This window comes from Lonchura striata, chromosome 3 (genome assembly GCF_050655825.1).
Source record: "Lonchura striata isolate lonStrDom1 chromosome 3, ASM5065582v1, whole genome shotgun sequence".
Lineage (NCBI taxonomy): Eukaryota > Metazoa > Chordata > Aves > Passeriformes > Estrildidae > Lonchura > Lonchura striata.
Window position 1 is genome coordinate 86,414,663 of NC_140705.1, and position 18,869 is coordinate 86,433,531.

At 40.4% G+C, this 18,869-nt stretch overlaps 1 protein-coding gene across 14 annotated transcripts in view; it reads right to left on the reverse strand.

The window, feature by feature from the left end:
- RIN2 (Ras and Rab interactor 2) overlaps positions 1 to 18,869 on the reverse strand; it is a 90,100-nt gene that overhangs the window by 68,398 nt on the left and 2,833 nt on the right. For 2 of the 14 annotated variants that reach the window (XM_085575616.1, XM_085575609.1), the window contains exon 2: positions 17,674 to 17,805. The exons of the other annotated variants lie outside the window; for them this stretch is intronic. The gene's annotated coding sequence lies outside the window, so the exon portion shown is untranslated. The remainder of the gene's footprint in view (positions 1 to 17,673; positions 17,806 to 18,869) is intronic. 14 annotated transcript variants of the gene reach the window in all.

The following is an 18,869-nucleotide window of genomic DNA, read 5'->3' on the forward strand; positions in this document are numbered from 1 at the left end:
CGCATCTGCCGAGAAAGCAGCAGAGGGACAGCGAGAGGTATCCCTCGCTGCAGCTCAGGCGGTGGGCATGCACGTGAAGATTGAGCAGAACCCGAAAGCCACAGGTGGAGGGGATATTTCGCATCTCGAACGTGTGGCATGGGTGCAGGCGGGGCAGAGCCTGCGCACGTGGGCTGTGGGTGCTGGCACAGAGCCAGGAGAGGGGCAAAGCCAAGTGGAGACATCGGGGCCGGAATGGGAACAGGAGAATGATTGTGTCAGTCTCGGGTGGGGGATGACAGTGGCTCTGAATCAGAGGTGGTGCAGGCCGGAGCTACGCGAAAGCATGGCCAGGGTCAGAGCAGGAGCATCCACACCCTCGTGATGATACAGGCAGGGATGGGGTGTGGCCAGGATGTAAACATTCCTCAAGGCACGGTTCGGTTGCAGTTCCCATGGCAACAGCTAGCCCAAGCCCATGGCCAATCCCTGTCAGCTTCAGACATGGCCATAATAGAACAGTTATTGCAACAAGAGTCAGTTTCACCGACTGCAGGGATTGCAAACGTGAATCAATTGTCAGAAGAAATGCTCAAAAGTTTATCAGGAATTAGTGCAGGGTTTGCAAATGTAAATCAATTGTCAGAAGAAATGCTCAAATGTTTATCGGAAGTGCAAATTGAAGAGCAGAGTGCGGTTCCGACCTCATTTGGTCAGGCGGCAGCGGCTGCTAGCCAGCCGTCTGCAGACTGCATGGTGGCCGTGAGGGGAGACCCGAGCGATGCGGGGCCAGGCAGGACACGGCGCGGGGACACAGCAGCGGCGGGAAGCAGCAATCCCGCGCTGATGACGCCAGCAGAGCGCCAAACTGCGCCGGGAGCCGGGACGGCCACTGGGACCGGGCGGGGCGACCCAGGGCAGGACCGGAGCAGCCCCAGGCCCAGCCGGGAGAAGGGGGGAGATGTTCCCGAGCCCGCGGCCGCGCCGGAGCTGCTGCGATGGGGCTGGGCAGAACCAGTTGCAGGGATTTCCTTGGTCACAGCCTCTCCACAGCAAGTGCAAGAGATGCACTACCCATCTCTTTTCAACAGCAGCCAAAGCAAACAACTTTTTACAAGCACATCCATTGCACCAAATATCCTGCAGCAATGCTGAGAGATGGGAGTCCAACATTCACCCAAAAAATAAGATATAATCAAGTTGCCACTTGAAATCATAAGGGTTTTCTCCAAACTTCTCCAATGTTCCTAAGCGCTAACCCCAGATTTTTCAGTTAGGTGACAGAATAGATCAGCAGACACACCCAGCTGGTGTGATGAAAAGTATTGATTGTGGAACACAATGTGAAAAAGAGATATCATAATGAAAATTGAAATCCAAAATTAAATAGCATGAAATTTTAATAATTTATTATATTAAGGTTTAAGTTAGGTTGCATTTTAACATTCTATTAATGATGGAATTGATTTTTATATAGTTTGGTTTAAGTTAAGTATTGTTTAATTAGAGTATAGTATATCACTTTAAGTTTATTTTAGGTTTGGACCCTGAAAAAGTTTTGTTTGTAAAGATTTAATTGATAATGGATTTATATATTATTAATTTGATACATATGGATTTCATAAAGTTAATATAATTTAGGGATTTTTTACCAAGATTTTTATATATTGAGTTTAAGTACTGTTTGATTCAAAAATTATTTTAAGTTTTTCAAAGGTCAAGTTTATTTAGCTAACAAAGTTTAGTTGTTTTTCTTTAAGAATGAGAAGGTTTTGACTGAGTTTACGAAATTATAATGAACATTGATTTAAGGGAAGACACAATCTATTGGATCCTTGGTTTTATTTTAGTCTTTTCTGTTTTATTTTATCAGTGTACAAGAGTTTTAAAGGAATTTGAGTTTTTCTGAGATTGATTTAATTGTTTAATAATCAGTTGTATAGTCTATTATTTCTTTGTATAATGATACAAAGGGTGTTTGTTTCCAAATACTTTCTTTTATTTTTAACTATTTAAGTATTTTATAAATGTTATTATTAAGAAATTTTATCATGTTATCAGGTGAAGCTTTGTGCTTTCTTTTTTTCATAGCAAATTTCCATATGTTTTATTGTTGTTTATGTAATCTTATCCAGGTTACATGTCATTCTGAAGTCTCATTTTAGATTTTAACTATATTGTGCATTTTTCTAGGAGAACTTTCTGGTTTGTTTATATATCTATTGTGAGTGGAATAATTGCATTTCTATTTTTTATCATTCTCAAATGTTTTTCAGAAGATCTCAGAGAGAGATGCCTGAAGCACTCTGACAGCCTTTGTCACTGTTAATCTCATGATTTCTTCCAATTGACATCCTTTTCCCTCAAAGAAGTTTCAAGAAGAATGAATCCTTGTGTCATTTGATCAATTTATCAGTTTGAACTTTGAGTGTTTATTTTATATGAAAATGTTATAATGAGTTATTATGTTTTAAGTATCATATATGTATTGTTAGTATAAGCTTTGTTCAAGATAGTATGTTAAAGGACAGCACTCCAATTTAAAGTTTGGGTTTTGGCCAGGCCCTGATTTTAACTTGGACGGATGAGTTTGCCAGCAAAATCCAGAGGTTTTTGCACAAAAATGAATGATATGTAGATCATTTTGATCCACCAATTTGATCCTACAAATGTGACAGCTGACACAGCTTTGAGGTGAAACTTGTCAAGCCCTGCCCAGGAAAGGAATGCCAATTTTCACTGGAAACAAGTGTTTCAGCTATTTGCAGACTCTGAACTGCTGGCACAATGTTTCTAATGATCATGCTTTGTTCAATTTTATATATGTTATTTAGAATCTCTTTCTTTTGAACTTTCTTGAATTATTATTGATTTTGATAGATTTTATGCATTTTATTATTGAGGTACTTTGTCTTACTCTATATTATGTTTTATATTTCAACCTTCTTGTTTCAAAAGAGAAGAAGAGAAAGAGAGAAAAAAGGAAAAAAGAAAAAAGAGAAGGAGTGAAGAAGTGCCTGAAATAAGGCTGGAATGAAGATGAAGATTTTGTATATTTTAATCTTTTGAAATAATTATTTTGTAGACCTGATTTCACTGATCATCGAGAAAAAATATGAAGAGAGTGCCAGACACTGGACAGATCAAATAAAAAAAATCATTCAAGTTAATAACTTTAAGCAAGGATTGCGTTTATGTTTTCACAGAAGTTGAAAGTGGTTTTTTGTTTTTAGTTTACAGGCCCTCAAAAACGATTCTTACAGATTTAGAGATAATGGCTCAGATCATTGTTAAGGCAAAGACCAGATTGCTGACAATGTCAGGCAAAGATTTCTTAATCATTCATTTACATTTAAAGAAAAAATATTTTGAGTGGACAATCCAAGGTCACAAGATTTTTCAATCACGTTGTTAGGGTATCCAGAAGTTTGCACAGTTCATTTTTTAGCTCCCAGAATGTTAAATGCAAAAGTAAGTTTTAGAAAGAAACCAAAAGTAAGTCAGGAACTGGTGGAAAAGATGAGTGTTCACTGATGGTTCAGGGAAAACTCACAGATCACATGGAAAAATCCAAAAATGGGGAAATGGGAATCAGATATCAAAATGGTACAAGGTTCACCATGCATTGTAAAATAAGTAGGAGTAGTCAGGATTTTTCAGTTATTTCAGAAACCCTCAATCTGATCACAAATTCAGCGTATGCTGCAAATGTGGTCAAACAATTAGAGAAATCACTTTTGAAATATACGGACAATGATATTTTATATCCATATCTATTATGCATGAAAATAATCCTAGAAAACAGAGAACATAAATATTTTTTTATACACATCAGAGTGCATTCTTCACTTTTGGGGTTTTTAATAAAAGGGAATGTTCATGTAGATAGACTCACAATGCCCATCTCACAGATGCTGCCAGACATTTTTGAGCAAGAAAAATTGAGCCATGCATTTTTTCACAAAAATGCACAAATATTGATGGAATCCTTTCACCTTTCTGAAAGTCAGGCAAAAGAAATCATCAGTGCTTGTCAAGAGTGCCAGTTTGTGCAGCCTCCTGTATCTACAGGAGTGGTCAATTCGAGAGGTTTGAAAAAGCCTTCAGCTGTAGCAGGCTGATGTCACAAAATATGCATCGTTTGAGAGGCTCGAAAACATTTCTGTTTCAGTTGAATATTTTCACATTTATGTTTCAGTTGACACATTTTCAGGGAAAATTTTTGCATCATGACATAGAGAGGAAACCACAGAACATGCCCGCAGACATTTTCTACAAGCATTTGCATCATTAGGGGTGTCACAAGAAATAGAAACAGCTAATAGTCCAATTTACACAGGCAAGGTGCTTGGTGAATTTCTGAAAAAAAATGGGGAGTCAAACATATTTTCAGTATTTCTTATTCTCCTTCAGGTCAAAGCTTTGTATGTGTTGAATTTTTTAAATGGTTCTTTTTCAGAGCCCACTCCACCAATTGTCAGGCATTTTATAAACAGTGTACGAGCAAAACTAAGGGAGAATCCTTTAGTTTTGGTCAGAAAACCAGAGTCAGGACAAATTGAAGGTCCATTTACATTAATAACTTGGGGCAAGGGTTTCGCTTGTGTTTCTATAGGATGAGGACTGAAGTGGATGTCAGCAAGGCACGTGAAACCTTATCGGGTGCAGACACTAGTGAACGTGGACCCGAGAAGCAGAGAAGCAAGCATGCAGATGAAGGTGGACAGCAACGCTGCAGATGTCTCATCGGACAACGATTGGCAACTCAGAGACTTGGGGTTTTTCTGGAGAATCAAGTGTTGTTTGGGTGTTGCTGCATTGCGGGGTTTCTCACAGAGGCTGGGGACATGGAGTTCAGACAGATAGTGTTCATGTGCTTCATTCTCTTGCTTGTTGTCTTGAGCAATGGGACAGACTTCCCATGAGACAAGGGAAAATGTGTGGGAAACTTTGGCAAAAGCAGCGGGTCTGGACAGCATTTGCCTAACCCATTCAAAACTGGGGAAACAATTTTCAACATGCTTGGTAGGTGTGCCAGTGAAGGAAAGGCCAGTCCCAAAAGACATACCTCCAAAAGGTTCTGAAGTTTTTCTCGGATCCTGTGGAAGGATGGCACGTTTAGACACAGTTCCTTCCTGTGGCTCACTTGGAACCTCCAGAGTTGGACATTTTTGAGTCAACAAAAATGAAATTTGCTATCAAATTCAATCCATTGGGAGTGGCAAAGACAGCCAATCATACAATAAGATGTCACTCCAAATCAGCTCTTTTATAGAAAATGTGTCATCCTGGTGCAGTTACACCAAAGTGACAAGCAAACCTTCCCTTCAACACCCAGCCACTTTACCGAAGGGAGTGTTTTTGATTTGCAGGGACAGAATTTGGCCTGCTATCCCTGCAAAAGTCAAGGGTGGTCCATACAGCATTGGGGAACTCTCTTGATAACACCTGATTTGAAAACTTTAAAGGAGCAGACACATGGGAAAGAAAAAAGATCCCTTGAACAATATAGCCCAAATTGTGATGATGATGTTTGTACCTAGGACAAGGCTCGGAGAATTGCAGTAGCAATTTTCTCACCCCAAACAGCGTTGGGGGTGGCCTTGACACAATTGGACCACATAGCATGCTGGTTGAGCAAACACAGTCATGCCATTTCGTCTGCACTGAGCGACATGTTAACAGATATCAGCAGTGCAAGACAAGCGGTGCTTCAAAACAGGGTGGCAATTGATTATTTGCTGCTGTCACATGGGCACAGATGTGAAGAATTTGAGGGGATGTGCTGCATGAACTTGTCTGATCATTCAAAATCTATTCAGGAAAATATATAACAGATACAAAGTAGCATCAGCAAATTGAAAAAAGTTACAGGATCCTGGTGGGATGATTTCATTGGCTTTTTTGATCTCTCACCATTGTGGAAAGAACTTTTAAAAATAGCATTTTATATTCTTACAGGGCTTGTAGTACTTCTGCTTGTTATGCCATACATTTTCATGTGCATTCGAAAGGCCTTGAACAATGTGGCAAAGCAGGTGTTTCAGGTTCAAACAGGGAGGGGAGATGTTGGAACTCAAAATGTCTCTCAGACATTTTTAGAGGTTCCAGGCCTTGGTCAGAAGCATTTTAGACCCTGGCAGGCAGCTGGAAACAGCTGTGATTTTGAGTTTGAGCCATGGAATGAGTTACCAACTTTGGAGGTGGAACAAGCAGTCACAAAGGGTTAGATAGTATAGTAAAAGTAGTTACAAAACAGAGGGGAAATTTTTTTTAGTATTGTACAGGGGGGTTTTAGCACATGTACAGGGAGGTTTTTACTTTGTACATGGGGGTCAGAAGTTCTAGGATGGAGGAAAGTGGGCTGATCCTTTTCCTCCTCCTTCTTCTTCTTTGCCTCCATGTTCTTGGTGATATTGGCACTCGCAGATTGGTTTAGAGTAGAAAAGCACTTTGTAATATAGGTAGTAGGTATTGGGGGAAAACTATAAACATGTAATATGTAATATATCATATAAAAGATAGCAGCAGCCCTGGGTGGGGAGAGAGAAGAAGAAGACAGCAGACAGAGAGGATGTCAGGGTGTGTGTGTGTCTCTGCCTGGGCCGCTGACCAAGCAGCTGCAGCCTGAGAAGACAATCTTTTAGATAACTAGCAATAAACTGCCTTGAGACCGAACAACAAGAGGCTGTGGAGTCTTTCTTGGAAGCACGGGTTGGAGGAGAGACCTTCCTACCACACGAGACCCCAGACCAAGCTTGGGGTTCTCACAAGCTGATTTCCAGTAAGAGCAACTATCTTTTCAGAGCAAGGGAGCACAAATTCTTTTGATAAATTCTTCTGCACATAATTCATTAAAAAGGATTGCATTTGTTCACCCAAACAACACACAAATGGGAAAAAATGGCAGACAGATCTAAAAGTTGTTTGACCTTAAAAGTAAATATGAGACATGGATTGCAAGTCAGAAAAGTGATCTTAATAGAACTGCAAAAGCTGTGATATTTTTAAGCCCTAAATATCTTTTAGGCTCTTTATTACTAAGAAAAAAAAAAGCAACTGTTAAATAGTTTGTGTACCACAAACAATGACAAATACATCTTTTAATTCTAATGCAATAGAATTTTACAGTTGTGTTTGTTGCATCACCAATATGCTTAATAGGTATCTCTTTGTAAGAAAATTACTCCTTATAATAGCAAGCAATGGTTTCATTATTCCCTATGAAACGTTTTACAAAGTAAATTGCTGTTTAGAAGGCAGCCAATGCCAAAGAAATTGCATCCTGCATTTCATAGAATCAACAGAAAGATTTCCCTTGATGGCCATAATTACTGGAATGAGTTCAGCACAGCCCACTAAATGGTATGCAAGAAGAATCTGTAAGATCAGGAGCCCCTTAGGCCGTTATGCCAAGCTCCATATAAAAGCTTGTGCGTGCACCTCAGCTTCAGCATAGGCCAAGGCATCAGGGCAATGATTAACCAGGAAACAAACACTCTCTTTATTCTGTTGCTGATCTTATGCCCATCTTCATGTGACACATTCAAAAGATAATATGAAAATGCCAGTAATCTAATGGTTCAGCTATTAACTAAAGAATCAAATCATCAGATTTACTTGGCACCTTGTTTTTTGGATAGCTCCCAGTGACAGCAGTTGCTTATTTCCAGTATACAGGCTGTTCTTTCTCTGAGCTGAGTAAGCCAAGTTAAATATAGACTACTTTATTTCAGCCAAGCCCATGGTAAAGGCTAATATTTGAATTCCTTAATCAAAACTGTTAAGATGTAATCACCTGGGACACTTCTCAGTTTAGCCCTTAGCATTAGTTAGGAATGATTTCACCCTTTCTTCGTTATTCACATTTTCAGTATATCATATGAAACAGTAAATTTTGTGGACCACAAATCTCAGGCTTTATATCAAACATTATGTTTACAAGCATCCAGGAGACAAACCTAAATAGTGTGGCATCATCTTTAAAATAGAAAGATGTTTTGGGATTTCAGGAAGCATATGTACCCTCTCTGTTCTATGCACAGTCCACAAGTACCAAAATTAATGCACTCTTGTGATTTAAGAAATGGGCCTCACATTTAGTGAGAACTTTGATGTGTAATTATTTTTTGTTCCCTGTGAAAAATGAGAACAGTACTGCCCTACATCAGAAGGTTTACTCAAGGAGTGAACCACTCAAAAGTGACAATTCCAGACACTGCATTGATGGGGGTGACCCACAGAACCCCTCACTGTCACCAGGACATGTGCAGAATAAAGAAAGGTGTGACCAGAGGAGTGGGACAAGGTCCCAAGCTCCTGATCAGCCTGCACAGAGGGTTGGACTAGCTGAACTCAGCAAGCCCCTTCTAACCTCTGTTTTTTGCAAAGCCGTCACCAAGTGGGAAGGGGAAGGAATGGGGAAGTGTGTGTTGGGGAGGTTTGGTATTATTTTGTTGGGGTTTTGGCTTTTTTTGTTTACTTCTTTTGCAATACCAAGATATCAGAGGAAAAGCATGAATTTTTCTTACTCAGTTTCACATGAGGGGGAGATTTCCACTGCTCCAAAACCCATTTTTATGTTTCATCACTAAGGAAATACTATATTTACATAACCCAAAAGGAAGCACTAAGTCAAAAAGCATAATATCAGCTTAAATAATTAATAAATCAGACTTTTAACTTTGTATTTATTAGCAAATGACACATACCTGAGCACAAAATACTGTGTGAAAAAATACCTAAACTTGGAGCAAACAAATGAATGTACTGTTGGAACTACATATTAACAAGAGGAATAAAAATTTGGATGTATGTTTTTTACAGGTATAACCTGACTAAACAAACCACAACTATTCTTTATATACCCTGGGAAATGTTTAAAATTCCCTGGGCAGCTCACCTAGTACATCATATGCAAAAATTTATCCAAGTTTAAACAAATGAGGAAAAATTGCAGTGATGGAACCTGACTTTTTGCCCCCTAAAGCAAGTACACTAAGTGTTTTAAGTGTTCTTGAAAGGATCCATTTTCAAGCTGCCTGTTTAAGAACACATCCCATATCCTGAACTGCACCAGGTCAGCACCAAGTGACTAACCTGAGGGGCACTCCAGCTGCAGGCATGGATTTACTTTCTGTTCAGTAACAATTTTATTTGCATGTCATTAGTTATATTTGCAGTAGTGCTTTCTGACCAAGAGGCTAATGTAATCCAACAGACTGTATGAGGAAGATGACATGTGAGTTTTTATGGTTGCACTGTTTATTTTAAACAGCTGGACATGAGACTTGATGGACAGTTTGCTTCTTTATTCACTAAGCACTTGCTAGTAATTTTTGAAGAATGCTGTCAATTGCCTTAAGAAGCGCTTTTTGTAGCACACTTCCAATGTGGTTCCAAACCCTTGAGGGTGCACAAACACAGCAAATCATGAGGCTGAGTACCAAGTAGATTTATTTCTCAATGAACAAAAGAAAATATTTTCACTAGAAAAACTTTAAAAGAACAGTGCTTATGTCTTGACCTATTTGTTTTGGTTTATGCACAGAAAAGACTCCAAGAAAATCTTGCATTAGTTAAACCAAGGTCACTGCTCTCCACACAAGGATGATCCATGTAACAACACTTCTGCCTGTAGCAGAGTTTTCACTGTCCTAATGTAGATCAGATCCACTGGCAATGAACAGATAAGTTGCTCACTGTAGAAAGCTTGCATGGAGACAGGCTTGGGAACTGGGTTAGCCCCACTAGGGACTTGACACCATCTGCACCACCACAGGAGAGCACTGCTAATCTGTATTACATAGAGAGAAAGCCACCACTAGGCTCAGAATGCATACTTTGTTCCTGAACCACACTCAAATTATAACAGACTGGGAAAAGCAGACTGAGCCATGAATGTGTGCCAGCACACTGCTGCAGAAGTGTGCCAAGCAGGATACACCCCAAACACACATTCTCACTGTCCTGTTAGGTGTGCCATATACACATCATAGGAGATGGAATGCCTAGACAAAATGGCTGCACTTATTTTGTGTTATTAGGAGGTTAAAAACCAAAACAAAACCAGAAATCAAATCCTGCAGAGAAAAACTCTATTTGCACAGTCTACTTCTTGCCTGTTCGAGGATCTGGTTGGGGGCAGAGGGGAGGCATGAATAGAGAAATAGAACAGTTCTTCATAACCAAGACTGCAGATAGAATAATGCATAGCATTGCCTCTACCTGACCTAGCTGGAAAAATCAGGAGGTCATTTTAAATTCTCAAAATCATTTCAAATACTTGTACATTCCTCATAATGATCAGGTCTATAAGACTGGTTATAAAGAGCGTTCTATAAAATCCATGCACAACTTTGACCAACTTTGCTCTGAAATACTCAGGTTGTTGTGGTTTTTGGTTTTTTTTTCATACAATTACTGAACTACTGCTTATCTGCAGTACTGGAGAAGTGGAGGGATTCACCTTGGAGATTTTTGGTTTTTTTGAAGGACAAGGGAGTTCCAAATATTCAAATATTTAGAATCTACAACTTTGTTTCCAAATATATGTTCACCAAACAAAAAAGTCAATCATAATACATGACTCTGATAAACAGTCTTAAATGTTTCTTTTTCTACCCTATTTCTTTATGGAAAAAAAAAAATAAACAGTGAAAACAAGGTTATGACACACAGCAATGAAACCCAGGAAATTCAAAACTGACAACTATTGAAATATCTCCCTCAAGTTAATTCCACTCCCCTTCCTGTTTTCTATGCATGCACCATAGGACTGGCAATGTCAGCCTCAACCAAACTTCCTGGCTTGGGTCCCAACCTGTATAACTTCGAAGTCACGTAAGCATAGGTCACACTTCCCGTCCTCATGGTGCTCTTCTTGATCCTCCTTCCAAGGACAATTGTTCCCTCAGACATCTCCCGGCAACTCTTCCCTCTGACCACCTTCTGTCAACAGCTGACTTGTAAATTCATAAGCAGTGCAAAGGTTACTCCTGCTTTCCCAACCCTCTTCCCTTTTCCCATCACTAGCACCATCCTCTTAATTCTGCTGATCCTGAGCAGCCCCAGACTCCCCTGCCAGAGCCCCTACACCCATCTTGCAGTTCACTTTTGCAGCTGAACCCCTGGGGATGAAGCCTCATGGCTTTGCTAGCTTCCTTCCCTGAACCTGTAAGGTTTCCATCCACCAATCCAATCCTCCTGCTTTTCAGTTTTCACTGTTTTGTACTTTCTACTAAAGCTCCTCTTTCCCACTCCTTTCTCCTGAACCACCTGCATAAGGATCCCAGACAGGCAGGATTTCATATTCACAGAATCATAACAGTCTAGGTTGGAAGGGGTCCTAAAGGTCAGCTAGTTCCAATCTCCATGCCATGGGCAGGGATACCTTCCACTATAAGGTGGACACCTTGCACGTTCCACAACACCTTCACTTTATGCACGTTTGAGTAGCTTTCTCATCCCTTCCCCTTCTTCCATCACATTTGTTTTTAAGAAGGTAGACCAAGATCACCACACCCTAGTAATTCCCCATCTGCTTCTTTCCTCCAATCCCTTGAAAGGCCAGGATATATACAGCTCACAGATAAAGAGGGAGGAATTGATGCCACAGCACCAGCTGGCTCTAATAGCAAGGAGAACAGCTTTTAAAGTCTCACCCAGGCTGTCTCCTTCCAGACTAGGAGGAATGACGGCCTTCCCTAGGTTTTGGGATGAGCACTTTTCCCTCCTCTAACTTTTTTGAATGGTGGATATCATCAAAACCAAACTTTCCTTCCTCATCAGCATCAACAGTCACATCAAGACCCATTTGATTAGGACTAAAACGTTTCTCCTTACTCAACTCGATTAATGAGTTCATAGAAGCTTTAGGCAGGGGAACTCCTAAAGAAAGAAGCATGGGTGTTTAGTTCTTCTCTGTTAGTTTGCTTGTGTAAACAATTTGTTTTCTCTCTCCTGGGACACTGTGTTTTGAAATAGGCTTTTTAGAAGGCAATAAACCTCATTTGTTGAAATGGTGAAACTGGGTCCAAGCACTGCCAAAAGCAGAGCATTCCAAGCACATTGATGACTCCACATATTTACTGTACTGTATGTTATGCACATAGATCAGACAGTCTGTTGGTGTCACTTTATTTCTTTTGGATACAAACCAAATGCCATCAAACCCAGAAAGTAAAGCAGCAGTCAGGTGACAGGCTGTTTCCTAGGGTTTAATTCTTGCTGACAAATTGGTACCAGAAGATTCCCCCGACTGCCAGCAACAAACATTGGCAACCATTGTGTATGGGGAGCTCAGACTAAGCGTAGTGAGATACACATTTACTTAGTCCTTTTAAAAATGAAAAATTAAATTGTTTAACAGCTAGTAAATTCCAACACTCTCATTCTGCAGATAATAAAGAGGAAGCTGCCAATAGGTAAAAAATAATTCTTGGATTACACAGTACAGTTTCAAGACTTAACATGGAACTTGTTTATTGCTTCTACATTTGGTGCCATTTATTTTTATGCAGATTCTTTGTATAAATTCAACAACTTCCAGGTCTATCAACCACTTTTAATACAAACACCAACAAGTCCATTTTCGTCTTCTGTACCTCAGCTATGATGTACCCTCTGCACAAATGCAAACCTGTGTCCCTGGGGAGTCATAAATCTCTCGAGTAACTTGACCTGCTGTGACTCAGCTAGGGCAATTCAGTCCAGCCCTTTTTGTTCCCAGTCAGTCTGTCTTTGTTCTAAAACCACAGCACCAAAGGGCAAATCAAGGAGAAAACAAAAATCTCCCACAGTTTGTGCACCATGACCTCAAGTGGCCAGGACTGCTGTCCTGCACCTCTTCCTACTTGCAAAGTTTTATTCCTGCCTACTGGAGAAGGTGAACATGAACAATGCCCAGCAATGAACTGGCATCAGCTTCCCCCTCTGCTTTGTCCATCCTGCCAATGATGCCTTAGCCTAAGCTTCCTAACCACTGCTTCTGTGTACAGCAAATACTGGCTACCCCATGCTACTAGTACTGTAGAATTCTGCAGCAAGAGTTACTTCTTTGAAACCTGCATGTTCATGAACTTCTGGCAGTTTCTGCTTGTTAATCTCTTGATCAGAAATAGATTTCAAGCCCAGCAGCACCTTCAAACAACTATCATGCCTCTTAGCACTTTGCCACACAAAAGCATCTCAGTCCAATCTCGTAAAACACACAGTAAATCCACACAGAAACACTGCACAACACATTTCACACCTAAACACGAATTACCCTGTCATACTCAAGCCTGGAAAAGTAACAGTTCAATTTACCATTCTAGGACCATCAAGGGTAATGTAAGAAACTCTCCTTAAGAAATTATAATTTTGCCAACTACCCCAGACATTACAGTCAGCCTTGCAAGATCTGACCTTTAAGTGATGACCATCCTATGTGCAGTTTGGAGTTAGTCTACACTTACACACCACAGGCTCAGGGATTCAATGGCAAGGACTCTATGGTGCAGGTGCTTTACTGAAATGGATCTGTCAGAGAGGCATCTAAGCCTTGCTGTGGTGAATGACTATTTGAAAGGCAGGGAAAAGACCACAGCCTAGAAATGGGTGCAAAATAGCCAAGCAAATAACCATGTTGCTTCAGTTAAAAGTTGGCCAGCTTGAGACAAAAGCCTTTCAACTGACAACCAGGTGTCTGTGCTACCCACCAGACAGTGGATAAATAGAAGGAAAGGATTCCATAAAATGCTGAAAAGAGTCACCCTGCAGGCATCATACACAATCAACTTTGACAAAACTTTACATGGGCTAGTCTTCTTCGCAGTTTGTACATTCAGACTAAAAAGGTCAGAGACCACGTATACAACCTGTAAGTGACAAGGCCTGATGTTTTATCTTTGTCTAGACCTCTCCTGGTTTCCAGAGTTAAACATGGTCTGTTGGCCTGAATTAGTGCTACTTTAATAAAATGCATCGACCGGGAAAAGCATGAACAGAGAAAAACTAATGGACTATTCATAGCTAAAATTAGATATATAGTGTATAAAGACTTTGCTGGATGGAAAGCTTACTGGCAAATGAGCTGAACCTACAATCAACCTTTCTTAATTTTTTTTTCCTTCTACTGTACCACAATTCAGAAAAATGTTCCAAAGGAAGATTTCCATTAGCAAAATAAAGGCTGTCTTGCCATTCTGTTGGGCCCAAGGGCTTGCCCTGCCTTGACACAGGGCAAATGCCTGTAACCAGCATTACAATCTGATCCCATGCAGCAAAGGAAATATCCCCATGGACAGAACTGTGTAGGGAACACAACACCCACCCGGCATGTGGAAACTGGAAGGCCCAGGAACAAAAATCCCAAGAGTCTTCTCATCATGACTGGTGCATTGCCTCCTAGCAACAGCTTTAACCAAACTGATGAACACAGGCCTTTGTGAAGGAAAAGGTGGTATGAAACAACGTCTTGATACTGAGACTACTTTCTTCAATTCACTGCTTCCAGGTTAGCCTTAATCCAGCAATTGTCCAGTTAAACATACTTCCCAGCTAACCCCAAGGCCCAAGACTTTCTTAGTTTTATATTCTGTACTCCGGTGATGGAGCCAAAAGCCTGCCAGGATCATTATAAAGATTATATGAGCTAACATTCTTCTAGTCATGATGAGAATATTGATAGTAACTACTGAAAAACAACTCTGTATGTTCCCACTGCATGTTCTTAGAACCCATAAAACAATGAAAAGCAACACACAGAGAATCAGTGGAAATGCCACACTATTATGCACTCCTTGCCCTGAATAAACTATAATTAAAGGTTGAATTTAGACATAGCTCTCAGGGTATAGCTTCTCATACTAAAAAGGAGGAAAAAAGCAGCTGCCTCCTCCAGCTCACTGTGGAGTAGTGAAAGCCATGGTTCTCTGTGACGCAGCAAACAGAAGGCCACCAGCAGTCCAGGAAGGCACCCGATGTGTCTGTCAAGAGAGTACACCACTCCAGCAAGGAGCAAATCACACAGGATCCAGCTAAAGCATTTCTCCAACTTCCAGAGCTGTTGTAAATCACATGGAAATACACCATAGCTATCACAGTATATCACCTTAAGTGATAGCTAACATATGCCGAGGCATTCATGAAATACCAAGGGATGAAAAAATATTTTCCATATAAACATCAAAAAATGAACCTCAATATAACAAACCAAATACTTACTTAGACAGATCATTATCTTCTAGCAAAAAATTTGCAATAAAGGTAAACATTTAAAGAGACATACTGCAAAACAGATGCTGAAAATATCTTTGCAGGGCTTCCTGCCAAAGTGGAGGAGAGATGCATCTATCAGTGTAACAAACATGAACCAAGAATTTTTAGGGAATCACTAAATAGAAACTTTGAACTATCTAAAGGCAAGACAGCTGCTCACTTGATGTTGAACTCATTTTTCCCTCTGCTAAAAATTTCAAGCACTACAGTTTGCAGAGGATATACTACATAAATGAAGAGCACCAACACAAGTTAGAAGTGAGCCTTTCTACCTAACTCCTCAAATATAATTTCCTGAAGTTCCAGTTACTTAAAAGCAGTTTACAAAGACTTCACCAGCAATTCCCAGCTCTAACACGCATTCAGAGAAACACTTCAAGTTGAGTTTTACTGCACCTACTATTTAAGTCAATCAAGTTCAAGTACCCAGCACATTTTCTACTTCCATCTCCCAAAACTGAATTCTCATAAACTTCCAAAATAACCATCATTTTAACAGCTCTATCTAGATAAATCTAGTAAAACCAAAGTAGAAATCTAGGGATATGCTGTGGCACAGGTGCATACAGAACTTAAATAATCTAGAGCACCCTAAGGTTCCCAGTCATGCATCCAGATGGGTGTGGCCCTTAGCAAGCACACCACAAGAACCCTGCTTCCTTCTCCTAAGCTATTCAGAGTGTCCAAAGTCTGATTTTCATTCTTGCATTAACTACCAAGAATGCTGTGAGTAAATTATTCTTTTTTAAATCCCCAGCTGTAGCTAAAATAGTTTATTACAACATTTACTGGGGGCTGACATTTCATAGCTGCAAATATCTAACTGCTTTTAAAAAAAAACTACAGTCTCAGCAAGTTACACAGCACAAAGCATGCCAAGGCCCCAGCTGGCACAAGGATGCATGTTTATCTTTGTGAAGGTTATGGTTTTTGTTTGTGGCTGCCTTAAAAAAAAAGAATCAGTTATAAAATTAGCTTCTTTGCAAAAGATGGTGAGCAGTTTCTCACACAAGCCAGATCCAAAACTGGCAGCAGACATCCCCAGGCCTCAGTACAGGCCTTTTTTAATTCCCAAGTTAAAATTATCACAAGGCTCACTCACAGAACCAGCACAAAACTGGAGTACAGGACAGCACCTTGCCACACTGGCTCAGGCACACAGGTTAGGCTGAAACACAACAGCTCAGAGTTCCATCCCCTGCTCCACATAGGAGAAACCCCCAGTGCCACAGCATCTGGCTTTTGCACTTAAGTGCCTGCAGGGCAGCAAGATAATAAAGGGTTACTTGCAAACAGCATTTCGCCAGGCACTGGCTCCCTGTGCTGCTCTGACCCCTCACTCAGATCTGCCTTCTTCCATCCCCATGTGATCCACAGCTCCAAGACCTCACCTGAACCAGGGTGCCAAGTCAATGTTCCCCTTGCTTTCCACACATTCACTCTCAAATGCATTTAAAGACACTTCTTGGCATGTGCTCAAAAATCATCATCCATTAGGAGAAAATATTAAGCAAAGAATTTAGAGGAAGACAAGACTACAGATTCACAGTCAAGTTAAGAACAGAATGTCAGCATATGCAATACACATCATCCATGAAAGCAAAACCAGTAAGGTTCTGGGTTATTTTCACATTGCAAGCATGTATGTTTCAACAAAGTCAGCACTGAGGAGCTCTGGAGTTAATTCCTGGAATGCACAGATTTATATTCAGCAAATACAAAGTAGAAGCCAAAACCATCAGTTTTGATTTAAAAAAAAAAGTGCAAAAGAACCATTTAAAAGTCAAAAAAGTATATGGCTATTGTGGTTTTTTCTTTTCCTGTACAAACCACTTGTGAGACCTTGTTTAGAGCACTGTATTTAGTTCTGGGCATCTGGTCAGATGATATTCACATTCTGGAGCTGGTGGAGTGAGGAAAAAGAATAGTATTGGGGTTTTGTTTGAGAAAAGTCCCTCAGAAAAGAGTTATGTCTGCATCCAAGCATGTATACATAAGATTGGAGAGGTGACTTAACATGTCTCACCAGAGTCAATCTGCAGTGCTCTGCCAGTTGTAAAGGAGCAACAGCAATTCCAGCAAAAGATTTGTCCTTTCGTTTCTGAATACCATACAAATCAATCCAGTGCCTTCAGATTTTTCAAGACTCAAAAACAACACCTGCTTATGTGCAAGCAGGGTTTTTACTCTTCAAAGACAAGTTGCAGATAAGACATCTTCCAAGTGCATTAATTTACAAGGCTGTCTCAAAAACTGTGTTCCAAGAACAGGAGGAAAAATGTCATTTTTTTCATCCTATCCTCACATTATATACAGTGTTCACAGACCAGAATCCTCCCCAGTGCAGCATCATTACCTGTTTTCTCACACAACACCCAACACAAATGGGTGCACTAATTCCAAACATATAATCGTATAATGACAGTTACATACCACCAAAATACTGTTATTCCTGCCAGAGGATTGGTAGGACTCCAGGAACTTCCTTTTGCTTTTTTCATTCTATCATGGTGAGATCTTCATACTCCTTCCCCATATTTATGCTGATGGCAGAATCCTTACCAGCTCCAAAGGAAACAGTACAGCATTAACACACAACAATTTTCAACTGAGCTAATTGTTTAGATCAAAATTTCCAAAAAACCAGAATGAACCTAATGACAGAACATGACTGCAGCTCCACAATTTCTTTCCCATTATGTGTAGTTTCGCTCTGCTCATCTCAAGGTACAAACATGGCTTTAGCCATCCCGCAAAATTTTCAATTTTACTTTAAAAAGTAAACAAATGGGTTCTATGTATGCAGGGTCATAAAATCTACATAAGGCAACTAAAAGTTACATGGATAAAGCCAAGCTCTTGGGCCTGATTCAGGATTCACAACAGCATAAATTCAGAAGCAACTCCCCTGAAGTCAATAAAGGATAAAACATACTGCCAACAGAGAAGAACTAGGCCCACCCTCCTTTGACTAAAGAATGATCCTCACAAAGAGTGGACTTCATAAGCACGAGAGAACCTGGGAACTTATGCTACATTATTATGCTTTTTGTTTTGTCTGAAAACTTTAGGCAGCAGAAACAGGCAGCTACAAACACATCTATGGAGAGACTCTTGACCTGCCTGCTTGGGCAGAGAACAGCAGTATGCACTTTACCCACACTTTTCCCAGCAGCACAACATCCAAATGACAAAAGGACCTGTGCTTCTGCAATGCACAAACCTCTGCCTCTGTCTTGCCAATCACATCATCAGCTGAAACAGGAGATGCTTTTTGGGGCAGAATGCCCAGCATGGAGGCAGCCATGGACTGCTGTTGGTGTGCCTGGCAGGTCCTTCACCACCTTTCATTTTTGCAGCAACCTTGTAGAACAAGGAGGCAGAGAAACAACTGTATGTATTTGCTTTGGTATACCTACAAAAAGGTCCTTGAAGCCGAAGTAACACAGGCTGGGTTAAAGCACAGCATGTCTCCCCTGACAGGTAAGGATCACACAGGGCCAGACTAAAATCAGGATCACACCATGTCACACTACAGACTCTACAGCCAAGAATCTGACGCAGCAGCAGCTGTTGCCCTTCCACAAACAAATCATGTCATGGTACACAGCAGCTGAGGCAAAGAAAAT